The sequence below is a fragment of the Eurosta solidaginis genome, chromosome 3 (genome assembly GCF_040869045.1).
Source record: "Eurosta solidaginis isolate ZX-2024a chromosome 3, ASM4086904v1, whole genome shotgun sequence".
NCBI classification, from domain to species: domain Eukaryota; kingdom Metazoa; phylum Arthropoda; class Insecta; order Diptera; family Tephritidae; genus Eurosta; species Eurosta solidaginis.
In genome coordinates this window covers 109,412,638-109,432,282 of record NC_090321.1, presented here as the reverse complement: position 1 = coordinate 109,432,282, position 19,645 = coordinate 109,412,638, and the positions used below count along the sequence as shown (strand labels likewise).

Below are 19,645 nucleotides of genomic sequence, written 5' to 3'. Positions count from 1 at the left end.
GAGTTGAGGCTGTCCATGATTGCTCTTTTCGAGACAGTGTTGAAAGCTCCGGCAATGCCCAGAAAAACTCCTATGGCATATTCCTGGTGTTCCTTGGGTTTCTCTATATTCATAACCACCCTATGCAATGCAGTATCGACTGACTTGCCTTTGGTGTATGCATGTTGTGCTAAAGAGAATAACTCCTCGTTCATTTTTGATTTTAAATACACATCTATTAATCTCTCTAGGGTTTTGAGTAGAAAAGATGTCAAACTAATGCGACTGTAGTCTTTCGGGTGCAACTGACTGGCTTTTCCAGCTTTCGGTATGAAGACTGCTCGAGCCGTTCTTTAAGATTGCGGGACGTGGTTCAGTTTTATGCAACCCTCAAAGATTATTCTTAGCCATTCTATAATCGTACCATCTGGGCCCGGCGATTTGAACATAGCAAACGTTTTTATTGCCCATTCAATTTTGGTCTTTGTAACCAATCCTGGTACCTCTCGCTCCGTATTAGGACTGTAGACGTGGTTACATAACTCTTCCGCATAGTCTCCTGATGGGAAGTGTGTGTTAAGTAGCGCCTCGAGGGGCTCTTCACTGTTGTGTGACCCATACCCGTCGTCCTTTTTTATCAGTCCCTGGACCGCGCCTCCTTTAGATAGCACTTTCCTCCATTCTATGTCGGCACAGAAATTCTTCCATGAAACCCGCTTTGACCTGTTGATTTCACATTTATAGATCCTCAACAGATCTCTGTATTCGTCCCAGCACTCCTCGCTTTCCGCAACGTTTGCCAGCTTAAAAATGTTTTACATACCCTCTAAGAACATTCAGCTCCTTACACCACCATGGTGGCTTTGCTTTCACCTTCAATCTTCTCAGAGGACAAGCTCTGTTGTACGCAGTTGTCAGCTCCTTTGATAAGAAGTTCTTGTACTCCTCCAACTCCTCTACGATGGCAACCACTTTAGGCTGCCCCAGTCTTCCTGATCCATCTTTCTGAAATCCGTACCAGTCTGTTGCCCTAGAGTTTCTGAAGGTTTTCCCCTTCTCTACCCTCTTTAGGGGGATTCTGAAGCTGATATATACATGGTCTGAGAATGATGGCCTGTTCAGAAATCAATGTGATATCAAGCACATTGCTTGACGTAGGACCGGCATATGTAGGCACGCTACCCTTGTTGGACACCTGTAGACTACTCTGTAGTATGTAACAAAAAAGGGATTCACCTCTATCTTTAACATCGTCCCCTCCCCATACGCTGTGATGCGCATTCGCGTCCGCGTATATGACAAGCCATTCTCTGCACCCTTCTTGATCCATCAGCCCTTTGAACTCCTCTGGTGGGGTTTCCATGCCAGGATAAGTGCAGGTTCTTTCTTTCCCTCTATTGCGACTACCGCTAGGTCTTTGGCGCTGAAGTTAGATAGCATGCACGAGTATAGGTGGTTCCTTACCTTGACTGCAGCTCTAACCCTGCTTTCCTTCTTTGTGTAGTAAACGCTGAATCCGCGTGCGCTGAGTCCAGAAACCTTTTCTCCAGATGAGATCCATGGCTCCTGTATCAGCGCCACATCAAGCGAACCCTCCTGAAGAGTAAGTAGGAGCTCGCTCGATGCCACTTTACTGTGTTGGAGATTTATATGTAAGACTCGCAGCGCCATTGCGATATATGTCTCCCTCCAATATTTTTTTTCTTTATTGATGGCGTATTTTAATATAATACAATGTTTTCCCGAAAAAAATACATTTTGTGTGAGAAGATGCTTAACATGTATGCATATTTGTTTGCTACGCTGTCAGCTGCGTTAAGTACACTAGTTTACATTTAAATTATTTTAGTACATACTAACAAGTGTGTTGTGCCAGCTTAAATATACTGGCGCCAAATTATTTTAACGTAAAATTGCGTAAATAAATTTACTGTTTTTTTTTTTGTATAAAAACAAATAAGAATAAATTATCTATATTTGTATTTTACAGGCTAAAGTTAGGATCTTGTAACAAGAGGCTTTTAACTTGCCTCTTGAAATGCAAATAATTGGAACAAGTTTTAACATTGTTGGGCAATTTATTAAACATTCTAGCACCTCCACTGTTTTCCGAGTCTGGAAGTCCTTTTTCCCTCCCCTGATCGAAGCATCTTTGTTAGCCCCGCAGCATCATTGAGCTGTTTGTCCACTTCCACCTCTACGCTTATACCCTTGTCTTTTTCTGCCACTTCCAGCCTTCGTGATCCTTTTCCACCTCCCCTGCTTTTAGCATGTTTTGGGTGTTCTTAAGGTTCGCAGCACCACTGATTTGCTCGTGCATATCTTCCACTGCGCCTTTGCCCCCGCCATTTGTCGCTACTTTCAGGTTATCGGGGTCCTTTTCCACCTCCCCTGCTTTTAGCGTATTGGAGTTATTGTCCTAAGGACTCCTCTTTTTAAGGCGCCTAAATATACCACCTGCGCCCCAGGAAATTTCCCCAAGCTGTGAGTGCAACAAATCCTCCGATTCCTTATTAATTTGGAGGATGTAGTACTGGCCCCCTCCACGGGTCGGGATACGTGGAGTACCTTCCAATGCCGTGTTGGTATGTTAGGGTTCTGCCGCTACAGCATGTTAAGCGTGTCTTCCGCCTTCACCACTCGGGGTATCCAAACCCTTTGATATCGTAGGGATCAGTGCTCTATCCACCACCTTCAACCTTGCGTCTTCTTGTTTTTGAAGGTCTGGAACAACTCTCTGCAGTCATTCTAAACTCGCGTTATTGTTGGAGGCTATCAGTTTAACCCCATTGTGCCATCCAGCTTATACTTCTATTTCCCTCTTCGATCAGCTTTGCAGATTTTGAGGTTTGGTTCCTTCATTCCGGCTAATTCGCCTACTGGTTCTTGGACTGGGCGTTTGCCCTCACCTTTCTGCCTCTTAAAAGCTGGCCTGTCAGGTTCTGCCGATCGCTTAGTTCTTTATCCGGACTAGTATGCCGCTCCTTTACCGAGCGCACTGACTGCACACTATCATCGCTATTCGCGTTCGAGTCATCGCGATTTCCTCTTCCCCGGCTTGCGACGCCATCGCATTTTCCTTCGCAACCTTACATTATCTTAAAGTTTTAGAGTTCATCTTGGTCGTACGACCACTTGCCCACAAGGCGGGCTCAGCGGTCTAATGGCAAAAATGGGGATAAAAACCGTTCGCCACAATTGCGCCCTTTGCTGTGGTAAGGCCATCATTTGTTCCCAAGGCGGCCCGGTATCGGGAAGGCTCCGTTCAAATACAGCCGAATGTATCGTCCAATAGGCACGGTCCGTATAACACCCTAGATTAGGGAGGTTGGCAGTTTTTGGTTACCGACATCCCGCCGCCCTCCTATGAAGCGAAACGGCGTAGATGTAGGCCCTGAACCGCTCACCACATGTTGTTGTTGTTGTTGTAGCAGTGCTTCGCCCCATCCAATATGTGTGACCGATCACAAATTGTCATCAAAATCCTCTAACGGGAGTCCAAGGAAACTTGTTGTTTCAACAGGGGTGGACCATAATGATTACAATGGAAGAGATTGTTGGTGTCATGTGGGGACACATTGCAAGCAGGGCATACATTTTGTATGTCGGGGTTGATTCTGGATAGGCAAGAGTTTAAACTGTTACAGTATCCAGATAGAAGTTGAGCTAGAGTGAATCGCGTTTCCCAAGGGAGTGTGCGTTGCTCTTCTGCAAGTTTATGTTATTATTCATTGAGTACATGATTCACCGGGCAATTCCTGACATAGAGGTCCGACGCCTGTATGTGGAGTTCACTGAGGACCTGCCTGTGTTTTTTGGTTTCATACGGCTGTGTTCTCAGGTGCCGTATTCCCTCATATTTCTTACGGAGATGACTCCTTAAGCTCCTGGGCGCTGTTGGTTCATCAATCAGGTGTATGTTGGGATGCCCAGGTTTCTGGGTATTCAACAGGAACTGTTTGGTTAGCATTTCATTTCTCTCCCTAATGGCGAGTATTCTCACCTCATTATGTAGATAGTGTTCTGGGGACATAAGAAGACAACTCTTGGCGGTTCTGAGGGCAGTATTTTGGCAGGTCTGTAGGTTCTTCCAGTGAGTAGTCTTTAGGCTTGGAGATCATATCGGGGATGCGTAGCATTCAATCGGCTGACCAATTTCTTTGTAAGTGGTAATGAGCGTTTCTTTATCTTTTCCCCAAGTACTGCCAGCAAGAGATTTGAGGATTTTATTACGGCTCCGGATTTTCGGTACAATTGCGGCTGCATGCTCACCAAAATGTAGATCCTGATCGAACGTCACACCCAAGATTTTGGACAGTTGGTAGCGTAGTGCCATTGACGTGGATGTTCAAAATGGTCGATATTTGGGACGCCCATGTTGTAAATAAGGTCGCCGATGATTTAGTCGGTGATAATGTCAGGTTTCGCGAGGCGAAAAAACTGGAGAGATCAGGGATGTAGCCGTTTATTTTGTTACAAAGCTCATCGATCTGTGGGCCTGGCCTGTGTTTAAATTTGTGTTAAAATTTACATATTGAAAATAATTTAGAGAAATTCCTCTTATTAGAAACCTGCTAACGTTCGAAAACTGTTGAATAAATCACTCCAATATTCAGTATTGCAAACTGGTCTGTTTTTAGATTACTCTGGGAGTAGTACAATTATACTTCACAACTATACTGCACTTGGCAACTAATAGCTTGCGCTGCTTTTATACTCTCCGTTGCTTCATTCGCATATTTCTACTTCTGCTTGGTAATTGAGCTACATATATGCGTGTGTATGTGTGAGTAACAACTTCGGCTGATGACTACATATGTGTGTGAGATATCTCTTCGTTGCCTTTTATATATGTGTATAAATGATGATCGATGTGTTCATGTATATAAGAGTGGCTGCTTTATGTTTTTTAGTATCAGCTTAGTGATGCTAATATTCGTCACACTGCCCTCCACCTAAGTCTGATCGTCCCGATCAGACAAATCTCTCGATCCAACCGCTGCTAGCCTCTCCAAATGAAACACCCTTCAATTTCGTGGTTTCCCAATTGTTTGTAGGCGGTAGATGGCATCACTGATCCCTTTACAACTTTGTACTGGCCTTCCCAACTGCAAGAAAATTTGGATGGAACACCTTTCCGCCGGTGAGGTATGTATAACAGTACCCAATCTCCCTCCAAGAAACCTTCTGAATTGTTCATTTTGATACTCATTAACGTGGTTTATTCTCTCAATTCTGTTGTTTGGGCAATGAACTACTTCGTAGGGCTTCATCTTGACGGATAGGCTTTGCATAATCAATATCGTTTTGACGTTTCACAACAGTAGTGCGCGCTGGCTTGAAACCAGCCTTGCATTCTTTCTGGGAAATTCTTTCCTTCTTTTTAGTGCGTCCATTTGGGTTTGTCAATGTCAGTGTTTCTCTCGCAGGTACCTTTGATTTTGATTTGTTTGGCCCATTCGTTCCATCAACCTTTGCCCGATCTACTGCCTTTGACTTTGGTGGTCTTTGTCGAATCTCCTCCACCAGCACTCGTTTACTGCTGAACACTTTCTCCACACTGAAGTTAAGTGGTACATCCTTGTTCCTATAGCACATAATCCTTCTTTGCATGTCGATCCTGATGCCATGGTCAACTAAGAAGTTCACTCCCAATATGACTTCAACAACGATCTCCGCCACAATGAATTTGTGTAGAACCGTGACCTTTCCATCTAAGACTTTACATATCACTTCTCCCTGGACTTGGTTATACTCGCCAGTGACCGTACGCAACCTTGTTCCAGGTAATGGCTTTACTCTCTTGTTGACCAAATCAGATCGGATTAAGGAATGAGATGCGCCCGTATCTACAGTCAGTACACGCTCCTTGCCATCCACATTTCCTCTGACGGTAAGATAAAGATCGCAATGACGTGCAATTTGACCTGGCTTCCCGCATTTGAAGCATTTGATAACTCTTTCACTCCGATTTTGCGATCCTTTCAGTGCCTCCAATATTGTGTTCACTAAGCCTTCACTGGCCTTTCTACGTCTACACGGCGTGCTTTGGAAGCTGGCTTACACAGAAGCGGCGCAGTTTCCTGAATCAGAGCATGTGATACCGTTTCTGTGAATGCAGGTTTTGGGTTTGCGTATGTCGCTCGCTTCGTTTCGATATCCCGTATTCCATTAATAAAGCTCTGGATTTTTACCCTTTCGGTGTGTTCCACGAGTGCGTCCGCATTCGCTAAATGTGCCAGCCTTTCAATATCCGACGCAAACTCTTGCAATGTTTCACCAGGCCTCTGGATGCGGTTCAGTAATTCCATTTGGTATATCTGTCTCCTATGCTCGGTTCCGTATCGCCTCTTTAGTGCGCCCATCAATGCTTCATAACTTCCGTTTGTGCTCTGGAATAGTTAGTAAGATCTCAGCAGCAGGTCTTTTTAACGCTACGAAGAATGCAGCAACTTTATCTTCGGCATTCCTTTTGTTCGCTGCTGACATCTTTTCGAATTGGAGCTTAAATACCTGGAAAGGAACAAAACCGTCAAAGGATGGAGTTTTACCTTCGTATTACTGGCTGAAGCAGCCGGGCGATTAAGTTGCAACTCCTGGATACGCCCTCTCAAAGCATCCACCTCGCCCTCGAATTTTTTTCCTCAAACACATTATTTTCTCGTCCATACGCGCTTCGAGTTTTGATGATATACCCGCCTCTTGTGCTTCGAGTTGAATTGTTTCGCGTGTCTCTTGTTCTTTCAGTTGTGCTTCCATCTTTGATGTTATGGGTGTCTCTTGCGATTCCAGTTGGAATGCCATATATGTCTTCTGTTCTGCCAGTTGAGATGACATTTGAGACGACATTTCTGAAATGCGTGCCTCCTGTGCTTCCATCTTGGATGTTATTGTCGATGTTTGTGCAGATATTGCAGCCAATATCATGTTCAAGTCTGTGCTCGTAACTGTCTGCGATGTCTCGTTTTTCTCTTCCAATTTTGTTGCTGCCTTTTCCACATCAGGATGGAAAGTGTGTTCATCAACGACGATTCCTTCCAATTCCATAGCTTCCCCTAATCGTGTTTGCAGCTCGGATTTATTGCCAGTAGTATTCAATCCACGGGCTTCCAACTGATTTTTCAGTTGTTGAATCTTCAATTCATTCAGTTTGGCCATGTTCTTGTTGTCCTCTGGAATTTTTTTCCTCTCCTGACACCAATTGTAAGGAATTTAGAGAAATTCCGCTTATTTGAAACCTTCTGCTGACATTGGAATCGTTAAACTGTTGAATAAGTCAGTACTGCAAACAGGTCTTTATTTAGATTACTTTGGGAGTAGTGTAATTATACTTCACAACTATACTGCACTTTGCAACTAATAGCGTGTTTAAATCAAACTGAATACTGACTACTCAGCTTGCGGTGCTTTTATACTTGCCGTTGCTTCATTCGCATATTTCTATTAAAGTCTAGACGTTTCGCTTTCTAGAACTGCTGTATCTCCAGCTTGGTAATTGAGCTACATATATGCGTGAATGTGTAACAACTTCGGCTGATGACTACATCTGTGTGTGAGTTATCTCTTCGTTGCCTTTTATATATGTGTATAAATGATGATTGATGTGTTCATGTATATACCAGTGGCTGCTTCATGTTTTTCATTGTTGCGTAATTATTTCTTTAGTATCAGCTTAGTGATGCTAATATTCGTCACAACATATTAGCAACAGAGATTACTGAGGTGCTGAAATACCACCTGAATTTAATAAAATTTTTAACAAGTAAATTATAGGAAGGGTTGCTTAATGGTTCCCCCACTTTCAGTCATATAATGTCTCATAACCACGAAAAATAATATACCGAAATAAAATACAAAATCACAGAAACTACACCGTAAGAGAATTTATAGTTCAAAACTAGTACACTTCTACTGCATTCTGAACCAATAATAGATGGCGAATCTATCTCTTTGACGTGCTTTCAACTGGCTAATTTAACAATGCGATGTCCTAAGCGATGGAAATTGTCCCCGCAACTATATACAAATTTCCACTTCAGAACTAGTTCTTTATTGGCACTTTTTGGATAGTTAAGAACTATTGTAAAATTTTACAGCTGATATCTTCTTTGGCAACGAACCGGAGCAAAATTCTACATGTTGCTTCTAGTACGATATTATCGCATTTTTCGATAGTTCAGGACTGGTGGAATAGTGTTGCAAAAAGGCATACTCATTTGTAGTCGTAGCTTGTTAAGGCTGGTAGCAGTACTTTTGTTGGTGGCCTATTTTTAAGCGGTTTTATTTAGCTTGACTCTGTGTAGCGGCCGGCCAACAGGCCACTAGGCCGCCCGTCCGTTGTGAAAGCATTTTGTAATTAAAATTTAAGTAACTTCCCGAAAAGCTACAAGCTTGAAACTTGGAGTATAGTTCAGAACCCGATGACAATGCAATAATATGAAAAAATCGCCGCTAGATGGCACAAGGATCGGGATATTCAAAAAAATCGCATTTGTGGTCCGATTTTGCTCATGTTTGGAACACATATTACATACAGAAATAGAAATCACTTCATGAAAAAAAATTCCGCTAGGTGCGGCAAGGATCGATGTATTAAAAATACCCGTATTTGTGGTCCGATTTGGCTCACATTTGGAACAAATATTCCATACAGTACGGTAGAAGTGACATCAGAATATTTTGGAGTTCGACGGACAAGCATACGTGGCGCCGAGTCGAGTAGAGTCTTTGGAAGGATTATGTATGGAGGACCTAAATTGTAACAAATTGTCAGGAAACAGTCCTTGTAACAATGAGTCACTAAATGAACTAAAGAGAATGAGAAACAATAGGCAATTAAATAAAGACTAAAACTTGAAAATAAAATGATTTAAAAAAAAATAATTTCTAGTTAAACCGTTTTATTGAAAACAATACTTACATTAAGTAATGATATACTAAAAGCTAGAAAATAATTAGGTAGGTCCTAGGTACTAGTCATCACACTCCTCATCAATCTAGGGCGTTGATCAGACAATTAAATAAAAGCGTTGGACGCGTCAAATTTCTATTGAGTCATAAGTAAGACCAACTGAACCTTAATTAGGTTATGCTACGCCTCACATTTTTAGAAATGTCACGCACCCAACGCTTTTATTTAATTGTCTGATCAACGCCCTAGATTGATGAGGAGTGTGATGACTAGTACCTAGAACCTACCTAATTATTTTCTAGCTTTTAGTATTATTACTACTTAATGTAAGTATTGTTTCCAATAAAACCGTTTAGATAACTTAAACATTTTTTTTAATTATTTTATTATACATATATATGTTAAATATGAAATATAAAAATCCAAACCAATATTATAATTGCAAATGTAGCTACTAAGAATATAGAACTTATTTGGCACTTTAGGTCTAGTTCCGAACCAGAAATTTGTATCACTAGTTACTGATTTCCCTTGAGGATAATTAATTATTATCATATGAAGTTAGTTTTGCTTATATTCTTTGGTCATATGCCCCATATATTTCAGCTCTGCGGTCAGTTATCTATTTTAATTTTATTTATGAACCAATTGTGATTAAACATTTTTTTAGTGCTATCATATGAATAATTTTCAGTTGTCAAATTGTTAGTGTACTTTTTTTTCATCATACACAAATGCCTGAACTTCGTACGGGAGTGCTTTTTCTTTGCACTTCCATAAGAAATTCGAGCATTTTCATATGATTTGAAATTATATGTGAGGGCATATGGTAGTGCGACAAATATTTTTTTTATATTTGAAGTGTGAATTTGTATATGTACCTATGATTCAGGGAAAAACAAAAACAAAAGTGATCCAAGTTGTTGTTGAGCAGCCCCGAATATATCGTTTGTTGAGGAGCAGTGTTCACTATCTATAAAACAAAAAATGTTAATAATAATTTCTCAGAAAATTCTAAAACAAAATGAACATGAAAACCAAGTTCTTTACAACAGAATTCGTTAAAGGTTCATTAGATATTCAAATCAATAGATTTAATTATTCTTCAAATTAAACAAGAAAATACATCTATAGGTGATACCAGAATTTGTTTGACGATTAAACGGAAGAGCTCCAATCAGGAGCCAAGATTTATGTTATATGTAGAATAACTCCGTCATCGTGACAAATACTAGAAGTTTTCTAGGACCTAGATTAATTGTTACCTCGAGATCTGGCAACTCTGCCGTCACTAAAAGCTGGAGCCTTCACCTGGCGAGCGCAGGACATGAACACAGAACGTGCTCAGCCGTTTATTCCTGCAGCTCGCACTTCCTACATGTGCTGTTACTGACGAGTCCTATCTTATAAGTATGTAGCATTAGAAAGCACTGTCCAGTCAGTAAGAATGCTTTTAACACTGCGAACTGGATGCAGAAATTGGCAGCGCTGCGAAACTTCGGAAAACCAGCTTACTTACTCAGATTAATAGGTAGCTATTTTAAAGACAGAGTACTTCGTTTTGACAAGGATCAAGGAGCAAAAGAGTACAACACCACTGGAGGCGTCCCACAGGGATCTCTTCTCGGTCCAACGCTTTGGAATGCAATGTATGATGGGGTGCTAAAGATTGATCTACCAAAAAACACGAAAATTGTGCTGATGATATTGCAGTGGTAGTAGTGGCCAAGATACTGGACCTGCTTCAAGCATTATGTAATGACTAATACGGGACTGGAGTTGGCTGGCCAAAAGGCAGACGTGGTATTAGTAAGCTCGAAAGGGTCGCCGAATGAGTTAGTCTTAACTTTTGGGGATCATCAAATCAGTTCAAAGGATTCTCTAAAATACTTAGGAGTGCACGTTGACTCTAAGTTAACTTTCAAAGAGCACTTCAGAGCGGTGGGAGAGAAATTTACCAAAGTTAGTGGAGCAACTATGCGAATAATGCCTAACATTGGTGGTCCGAGCGAAGCTACCCGTCAGCTATTGTTCACAGTAACCAGTTCGATAATGCTATACGGAGCACCAGTGTGGTATGGATCTAAACGGACCCATCAAAAAGATATATTAGCAGCATAGTGACTTGCAGCTATAAGAATAGCAAGTGCTTATCGGACGGTGTCTGACGACGCAATCCTGGTCCTAACCCGGAAAATCCCAGTGGACTTACTGGCAAGCGAAATGGCCGATCTGTATAACGCCAATATCGAGCGACCATCTGAAGACGCCAAGAAAAGAGCAAGGACACAAACAATAGCTAAGTGGCAAGAACGGTGGGAGGCCTCGAGTAAAGGGCGTTGGACCTTCACGCTAGTTTGGGACGTAGCTTAATGGAATGAGCGGAAGCACGGCGAACTGAACTGCCATCTCACGCAGATATCGAGTGGACATGGCGACTTCAAAGAGTATTTATGGAAGCGTAGGATAGAGGAAGATCCTCTTTGCGAAATGTGTACCACGGAGTTAGAAAACGCAGAACACTTCGTGTTCCACTGTTCCCGTTTAAACGAGGAAAGACTCACTTTGCAAAGAGTTTTTGGGGAGGAACCTACCCCGAGAAATTTAGTATCCCAAATGTGCAACAGGAAGGAATGCTGGATGGCAGTGAGCAAAATGGAATTTATAGTCATGATACGCCTGATGGATGCTGAGAGGGAGCGCAGAGAAATGGGTAAGCGAAGCAGTGGCGGCTAAATCGACAGGCACCAGTGTTGCCATTTTTGTGCCTTTGGTGCGTTTAGTTCCAAAAATTCCGGTTTAGCCCCTAGCTCTTTTTTGGCCATCTTTAAAGTGTTTGCCCCTTTTTGGCTGCAAATCTATTTCGGCAATACGTATTGTGAAACTTTCCTGCAAAAATCACGAGTACTCCATGCATGCATGCTATGGACCAACCGAGTGCTCCAAAATAACCACAATTCATACAAAAAATATGTTCCAATTAACATTGCGATGTCCTAGGACTGCACCATATACTCCAGCTCCGCATTACATGAGAGTAATCCATGGAGTACCCACAGTCCAATAAATATCGTATAGTGATTACAATCGTTAAAAACGAGCAATGATCGGCTTAAAATATGTTCGTGTAGAAACATGAGTTGGTCCATTGCTGTATTACAGTGAAGTATAATGGTAAGTACTCCAGTGGACCACATGATCCAACGATTTTTGCAGGGTGGTCCATTGCTGCATTACAGTGGAGTATAATGGTAAGTACTCCAGTGGACCACATGATCCAACGATTTTTGCAGGGTTGTAATGTGTTTTATGTGTGTCTAAGTTTTATTTTATTTGTTTCGTTATGTATGATGTGGCAACTCGGTACTCAACTGATAACAAAAACTTTAATCGATAAACTGTATCATGAGGTTGTATATTTGCTTTCCAGCTTGTGAACAGCATAGTGTCCCCTCTAAGCGTTTCGACCCTTTAACTTCAGATTATAATAAATTTTTGTCTCCCATACTTTATTTTCATTATACCCTTGAATAATATACACGAATTAAAAAATAAGATAAATGTATAGACGAATTCATTGAAAGAAAGATACGTAATATATGTCGCGACTTCATAATTACATAAGGCTGGGTGCGAGTTCGCCTACATTTTAGGTACCTAAACTAATATTCCACTGGAACTTTCCAGCACTGCAATAATTTAGGAAAAAGCTGTCAAAACTGTGCGAGTGGATTTGAAAACCTAAATTGTTTATTTCTGCTAAGAAAATAATAACAATACGGGACATTTGGTATTTTTGATGTGTTTTCACGCTTAAAATGAACAGAGGTCAATTAGGGTCCGCGGTAAGTACCTATCCCAAGATAGCAGTTCAAGAAAATGGAGTGGCTACGTTTTATAAGGCTTTTTTCGGACATAGTTGAGCACGTGCACAATGACCTTTTACACAATCTCGAGTTCAATTCTGTGATGTTGGTACGCCTCCAATTACTTCTTTAGGAAATTTAGTGCACTTGGCTGCCAAATATGTTCAGATTGCGGTCCATATTTGAGAAGGATCCAATTCTTGTACCGCCAACATCACCTAGAACAAAATTGAGCTCACCATCACATACAATCGATCGGACCTTAATCGCAGCATGATCTATGATTATGATCTATGATCTATGATTTACTTAAATTGGATGACAAGAGCAATTTATTTAAAAATAAAATAAATAAAAAAAAAATTTATTTACATATACAATATTGAAAAATCAATATTTTTCTTTTTGAAATTTGACATTTGAATTAAGGTTGAAAAGTATGCTCATAAAAATTCAATACTTTTATTTTGCTCTGCCTTACCGACAGTTTCCAGTGATTTAGGTTTTTTCTCTATTTAGGTAGCAATTTAGGCAAACTCACACACAGCCTTAATAGAGCAATTAAGAAAACGCTTGCGGCACAATATAGAAACGCTCGGCAAAATAGATTTCTTTTTGGTTGAAAACACATTGAGAATTGTAAAACCTCAAAGGTTTTCATATTTCACAACGAAACAACCAGGTATAGCACTGATGAAATAAAGAGATTACAAATGCAGAGGAAAAATATCTATGTATCTCCAAAATTGGAAAAATGTGACTTCAACATTAAGTTTTGGTTTGATGTTAAACAGTAAATTCCAAAAGCTTGTCGATTTTATGCTGCCACTAAGTAATGCTGAAGTTGCAAGATCGTTTTCAAACATGTGCTTTTAATAAGCAAAGACATTAAGTTTTGGTTTGATGTTAAACAGTATAATTCCAAAAGCTTGTCGATTTTATGCTGCCACTTTATACTAAGTTCAAACACACACCAAATTGGCAATTTCTGCTATTTGGGCAATTTATTACGCAATTTGTCATATAATAAATTGTAATAATAAATTGCAAATTTAAAAAAAATTGCGTAATAAATTGTTTCAAACTGCAAATACAACATTGTAAAGTGTGTTTATTGAGTATATTTCAACGTCAGTTACGCATGGCTGAACTATATGGTTGGCTCATCTCATCAGCTGATTTTATGTCTTTCATTTCACTGGAGTAGGGATTGTCAAAAGAAGATGGCAAACTCAAAATGAAACCAAAACATTGAACACATTTTCTTACAACACACAAAAATTTCAAAGTTTTATGTTTTCATTCCATTTCATTCGCCTAATAATGTACGTGTTCATTTTGACAGTCTGAACAAAGGTATGTTCTTGATGTAGAGATGAGCCAACCAGCTATCAAATCACTATTGTGTAAGCTAAATCGAGTTGTATGAACAGCACTCAATTCAAATCGAAATTTCCTCAACTTATTTTTCTGTTTGAACATAGTATAAGTAATGCTGAAGTTGCAAGATCGTTTTCAAACATGTGCTTTTAATAAGCAAAGACATTAAGTTTTGGTTTGATGTTAAACAGTATAATTCCAAAAGCTTGTCGATTTTATGCTGCCACTAAGTAATGCTGAAGTTGCAAGATCGTTTTCAAACACGTGCTTTTAATAAGCAAAGACAGAAGCAAAATGAGTTTAGTTATGTTGAATTCGCTTCTCACAATAAGAAGTGGTCTTAAACGGCTGAATAAATGTTGTCATGACTTTGAAATAAAAACGAGCTCTTAATATTAATGAACACAAAAAATATTTATAAGTGTAGCAAAAATAATAATTCATCTTCTGAGGACGAAATCATAGATTTTGAAGTCTAAGGCCCTTCAAACATATCTCGTCCCAACATAAAATTGAATATCGCACACGTGTTAAAAATTTAATAAAAAAATTTGAAAAAATTTAAATAAACTTTTATCGGCCAACATTTTGGCAGGTCGATCTGACAGTTGTATTACTCCTAATAGCTGGAGTCTTAGCCTGGCAAGTGCAGGGCACGAGCACAGAACGTGCTCGATCGATTCCTCCTCCAACCCGCACTTCCTACATCTGCTATCACTGAACAAGCCTAATTTAAAAGCATGTGATGCCAGAAGTCAGTGTCCAATCAGAATACCCGTCATGAGTTTACAGTCCTCTCTTTTTAATGATAGAAGCAACTTTGTTAGTCTAAGGTTGTAAGACTTACACATAATCTTCGACACTTTACAGCCCCGCGCCTGAACACACGCCTTTCCCGCTTGGTCGATCATGTGCACCTCTCGCCTTCGCTTAATCTCGCCCAGTCTAATTGGAACGTCTACGAAGTAGGCTTCAAGGGATGCGCCCTTTTTAGCTAGTTCGTCCGCTTTTTCATTCCCATCTATTCCCATATGCCCTGGGACCCAATATAGATGTATGCTTCTCCCTGTCCCGATTCTCTACAGAGACTACTTACACTCTAACACGCTTTAGATGCTGTGCTATGCGAGATTATTGCCTTAATTGCTGCTTGACTGTCAATATAAAAGTTAACACGGTTACAGCTTAAGCTATTCTTTTCCAGGGTTTCTACTGCTTTGGTTACGGCTAATATTTCCGCTTGGAAAACGCTACAGTAAACCGGCAGCCTGTAGGATCTGCTTATTTCCGGATCAGCACAATATACCGCACACCCTACTCCTTCCACTACTTTGGAACCATCTGTTGTGAGGTTCGACGGATATCCGCCAGACATAAGCATTCTATTTCCGGTAGCCATAGGAAATGCTTCTCGTATATTAGTAAGAGGTATAGCAAACCTGAATGATTATAACAAGGCAAGCCCAAATAGATGGTTTAACAGCATATGAGCAGTTTCGAAGTTCAAGTTAATGTTACATTAATGAGTTCAAACATAAGTTCTAATAACAGAAGTGAGAACAGATGGTAACAGGTATCATAACAGCAGGGCTTACACTGTGGGAGTATTGTAGAAAAATGTTGCAGAAATTGTGTGAGAGATTGCTTATTAAAAAAGAAAAAGATAACCGCGGGAAGTATGGGAGAAAAATATAAATTCTATAGGTTTGAAGAGACTGAAAATATAAAAACTACACAAAGGAAAATAGTTCGAAAACAGCCGATTAACGGGGAAAAATAGCTCGTAACATTTTTTTTTGATAGAAAATAGTTCGCAAACAATTTTTTTTTGGAGAGCAAGTGGCTTAATTGCGGCGGCTACCGAGCTTGGAAACGGATAGCAAAAAGTTGGACAAGTCAGTTGCTGAAGGAGTTGAAACATGACCGGTGGTTGTCCGGGAAAAATAAAAAATTTTATATAAATTTAAAAATCGAGGGATAAGTTGGAAATCCCGTTCGTGTACCGCGTGAAACAAAAAAAAAAGATGTTTAAATAAAAAAAAAAGAAGAACAAAAGATAAAGTTTAAGTTAAAAACAAAAACTTAGTGAAACTTTGAAAACTTACAAAACAACCAAAAAATAAAAGAAAATAAAATTTAGATGAAATGTGTTTAAAATTTATCAAAATCGGAGAAAAAAAATTTAAATAAAATGATCAAGTGAACCGAAATTTATACATACAAAAATTTTTAGAGAAATAAAAACAAAATTTTAATTGGTGGAAGAAAAAAAAATCGAAAAATAAAATTAATTAGTTGAAAGTCTGAATGTTAACAAAACCAAAAACAGAAACATCTACAGAAGTGAACCGAAAATTTTATTATTTGGAAGTTTAGAAAAGGCAAATTTGTTGAGAAACAAAAAAAAACATTTAAGTTTGAACCGAAGAAACATCTACCCGAGGGAGCCGAAAAGTTTTATAAGAAAGAAAAATTTTGCGAAGAAAAAAAAAATCAAATAATGTGAAAATTTTAATACAAAATTCAGAATTTAAATAAAATGAAAGCCCCCTTTTAACAAAAATCTCGATTTGTAAAGTTGAGCAGTGCGAGAGGCGTAACTAAGCCATGATCAATGTTTAGTTTTGAATTGAGAAATATTTTAAATACAAGAAAAATTTTTTTTGCGAACTTAGTACAAAAAAAAAACAAACAAAAAATAATAACCACAGCATTTCATTTGCGTTTATAATTAATGTAAAACGAGCGAATTCTATGAGAGCAAGAAATGAGGCAGAATGAAGTTGGAGTCCGAAATAACGGCAGGAGTTTTGATCCAGGTTCTGGAGGCGCAGCGGCTAGTATAGTTTGTTTGTAGTTTGTAGTCTTGAAAAAAAAAAAAACAAGAAGAAAAATAAAAATTTCTATTTTTAAGATATGAAAATTTATTGTGTAACGATTAAGGTAGTCGCAGTGGGTGAGTGAGCGAAGTAAGAAGCCCCAGAAAAATATTCCAATAGAAAAGAAAAGGGGTAATTTTAGGAAAAGGTGCTAAATAAAAAAAAAGGTGATTGTGTTTTCTTCCTAAAGATATTCCAGCAACAACCATCAACACTCCATCAACTGGCCAGCGGAAGGAGGATGATTCGGTAAATGCCCCATCTTTTATACTCATTTATACATATTATACATACAGACCTGTTATTGGTATTGATTCACATGCGTTGAACTAGATTATTTATTAATTGAGTAAGAGCGATGAAATTAGGTAATCCAATTATCTGTTTTCATTGCTGAGTCGTTCTATAATTGTTTAATTTTTGCATTTTTTTTTTGTGTGCGATGAATGTTGGACTCATAGTTTTCTTTTCATTAAAATGATTACCTCAATGAAAAGAAAAAGTAGGTCATCAGTGAAAAGAAAAATATAAATTAACAGGTCTGTATATCTGTTTTAAATATCTATGCAGTAATTCATGTTTTTTTTATTTGCACCAGGTGAGGGGTTACCTCGTCACAAAATTCCACAAGAAATTTGACGATAAAAATAGTACAAAGGAAAAAATGTATTAATATCAAAGATTTTATTTTTGAGCATTAATAACCTTTGCAGTAGGTTTTGAATTCCTTTTATTAGTTTCTTTTTGTGCTGCTCTGTTAATTGGGCCATGTAACATCGTAAAAAAATCAGATTCAGCCCAATTCTAAACGAAAATTCCGTGCGAGTTTTTTCCCTTCTCCCAATTCTCGTATTCTAAATAAAAATTCCTTGTGAGTTTTTTCACTTCTCCCTTTCCTCCTATTCTGAACAATGTTCGAAAAAGCGGAAACCGGTTATGGGAGAAAAGTAGGTATTATGAATGTGAGGGAGAGGGAGATTTCTCTACCATTTCATAGGAGTTTTTTCACTAGTTAAATTAAAGGGAATGCATCAAAATAGTTAAAGGAAATCGGTTCTTTTAAGAAAGAACACTTATTTGTACAAACTTGTTCTAAAATATGTATTTACATTCTACCCCAATATTCTCACTGTTAATACAACAACAACAACAACCACGATATTTATTTTAAGTCGAAAAGTATATCATAAGCAACGGTAGAGCTCTTGGTATACATATTTGATGCAGCCATCCAGAAATTGTGCAAGGATTTTTTAATAAGGCTTAAATAGATTTTGGCATATGAAGAAGTAGGAATTCAACTCAACTTGGCCGCCAGAAAATTACTTTGCTGAACGAAAGCAGGCAACTCCGGCAGATTTGTGTTATGCGGCCGTCTTCTTCTTATGTTCCGCTGTTGATAATGTATGGCACCAATTCATTACTAATTTCAGTGAATACCACATGAAATGCAATTAATACTGTGCATTGTTTATATTTTATTTCTTAATTTCCAAAAAATTTGCAACAATAATTAAACTTTTCAATCTTTTAAACAAAATAAGAAATGTCCAACGAAATTTCAATTGACAAAACAGCTGACTTCGAAAATTCGAAATTCCTGTTCCCCAATTATTGTTCTCCCTAGGAGAACAGAATTGGAGGAATTTTTCCGCGGGAATAAAAAAATCAGCGAGAAAAAAATTCCGCGAGAATATTTAGAATTGGTCTGATAATGTTGCAAGAAGGCTATGTTACAGCGTTCACATAATTTCGATTTTCTGCGAAAGATTTTTTTTGCTTACCTTCTCTTAACTCGAAAGAGAATTTCATTTTTATAAATATGTTTTCTAATTGCTCATACTCAGCTGCTCCTTAATTTCAATTTTCTTTCGTTATTGGTTCATATTCCATGCACCAACTCAATTAATTCTAAGTGTTGTGAGCATATGAGAGCGCAACATCAAGAGTTAACATACTGCGTATTAAGTGCAAGCGGTGCTTCTCGCTCACTCACAAACTGAGAGCGATATATAAATATGTTTGAAACTATGGTAAAGATGAATTTACAGCAGGGTTATTCATTTGATAACACAATTGTGCCCTCTCAATTCAAACGCATATGATTCGCTCTGTCGTCGTTAATTGAGTTAATCGTCGCTTGGCACTTGGCGTAGCAACGTCGGTGGTGGGTATCGGCTGATCGGTATCAAAATATGTATGAAAAATTATGCGCGATACATATACTTGTTGTTAGCTCGTTGCTTGCTGGTAAGCGACTAAATGAAAAATCAATTCACCCGCACGATCATCGCTACGATTGCGCTGTCACTAACACAGGTGCACTTTCAGTTTTGAATAGCCCTGATTTACAGAGATATCTATATGAATTATGTTGAGTGCGAGAGAAATGGTGTTGAGAAACAACATTGTATGATTTGAATTAGTAGTAGAGTAATAAGAGAATTTATATACTGAGCGACTTTTGTTTAAATTGTATGTAGTGAGGAAATCTCAACTTAACATGTTTGACTAGTGATAAGAGATGAGAAGATTTTTGGAGAATGTAAAGAAGTCATGGAAACCAGAGAAATGTTTTCTTCGGCTCAAGAGAATTAATTTAAATATATGCTTCTGTCAATTTGCGAACT

General features: G+C 38.7%; 1 protein-coding gene across 12 annotated transcripts in view; it reads right to left on the bottom strand.

Annotated features, from left to right (window-relative positions):
- The window catches only part of Sox14 (Sox box protein 14), a 252,364-nt gene that overhangs the window by 110,268 nt on the left and 122,451 nt on the right, over positions 1 to 19,645 (bottom strand). Inside the window, exon 1 of one of the 12 annotated variants that reach the window (XM_067772943.1) lies at positions 9,772 to 9,793. The exons of the other annotated variants lie outside the window; for them this stretch is intronic. The gene's annotated coding sequence lies outside the window, so the exon portion shown is untranslated. Of the gene's footprint in view, positions 1 to 9,771; positions 9,794 to 19,645 lie in introns of those variants that run through there. 12 annotated transcript variants of the gene reach the window in all.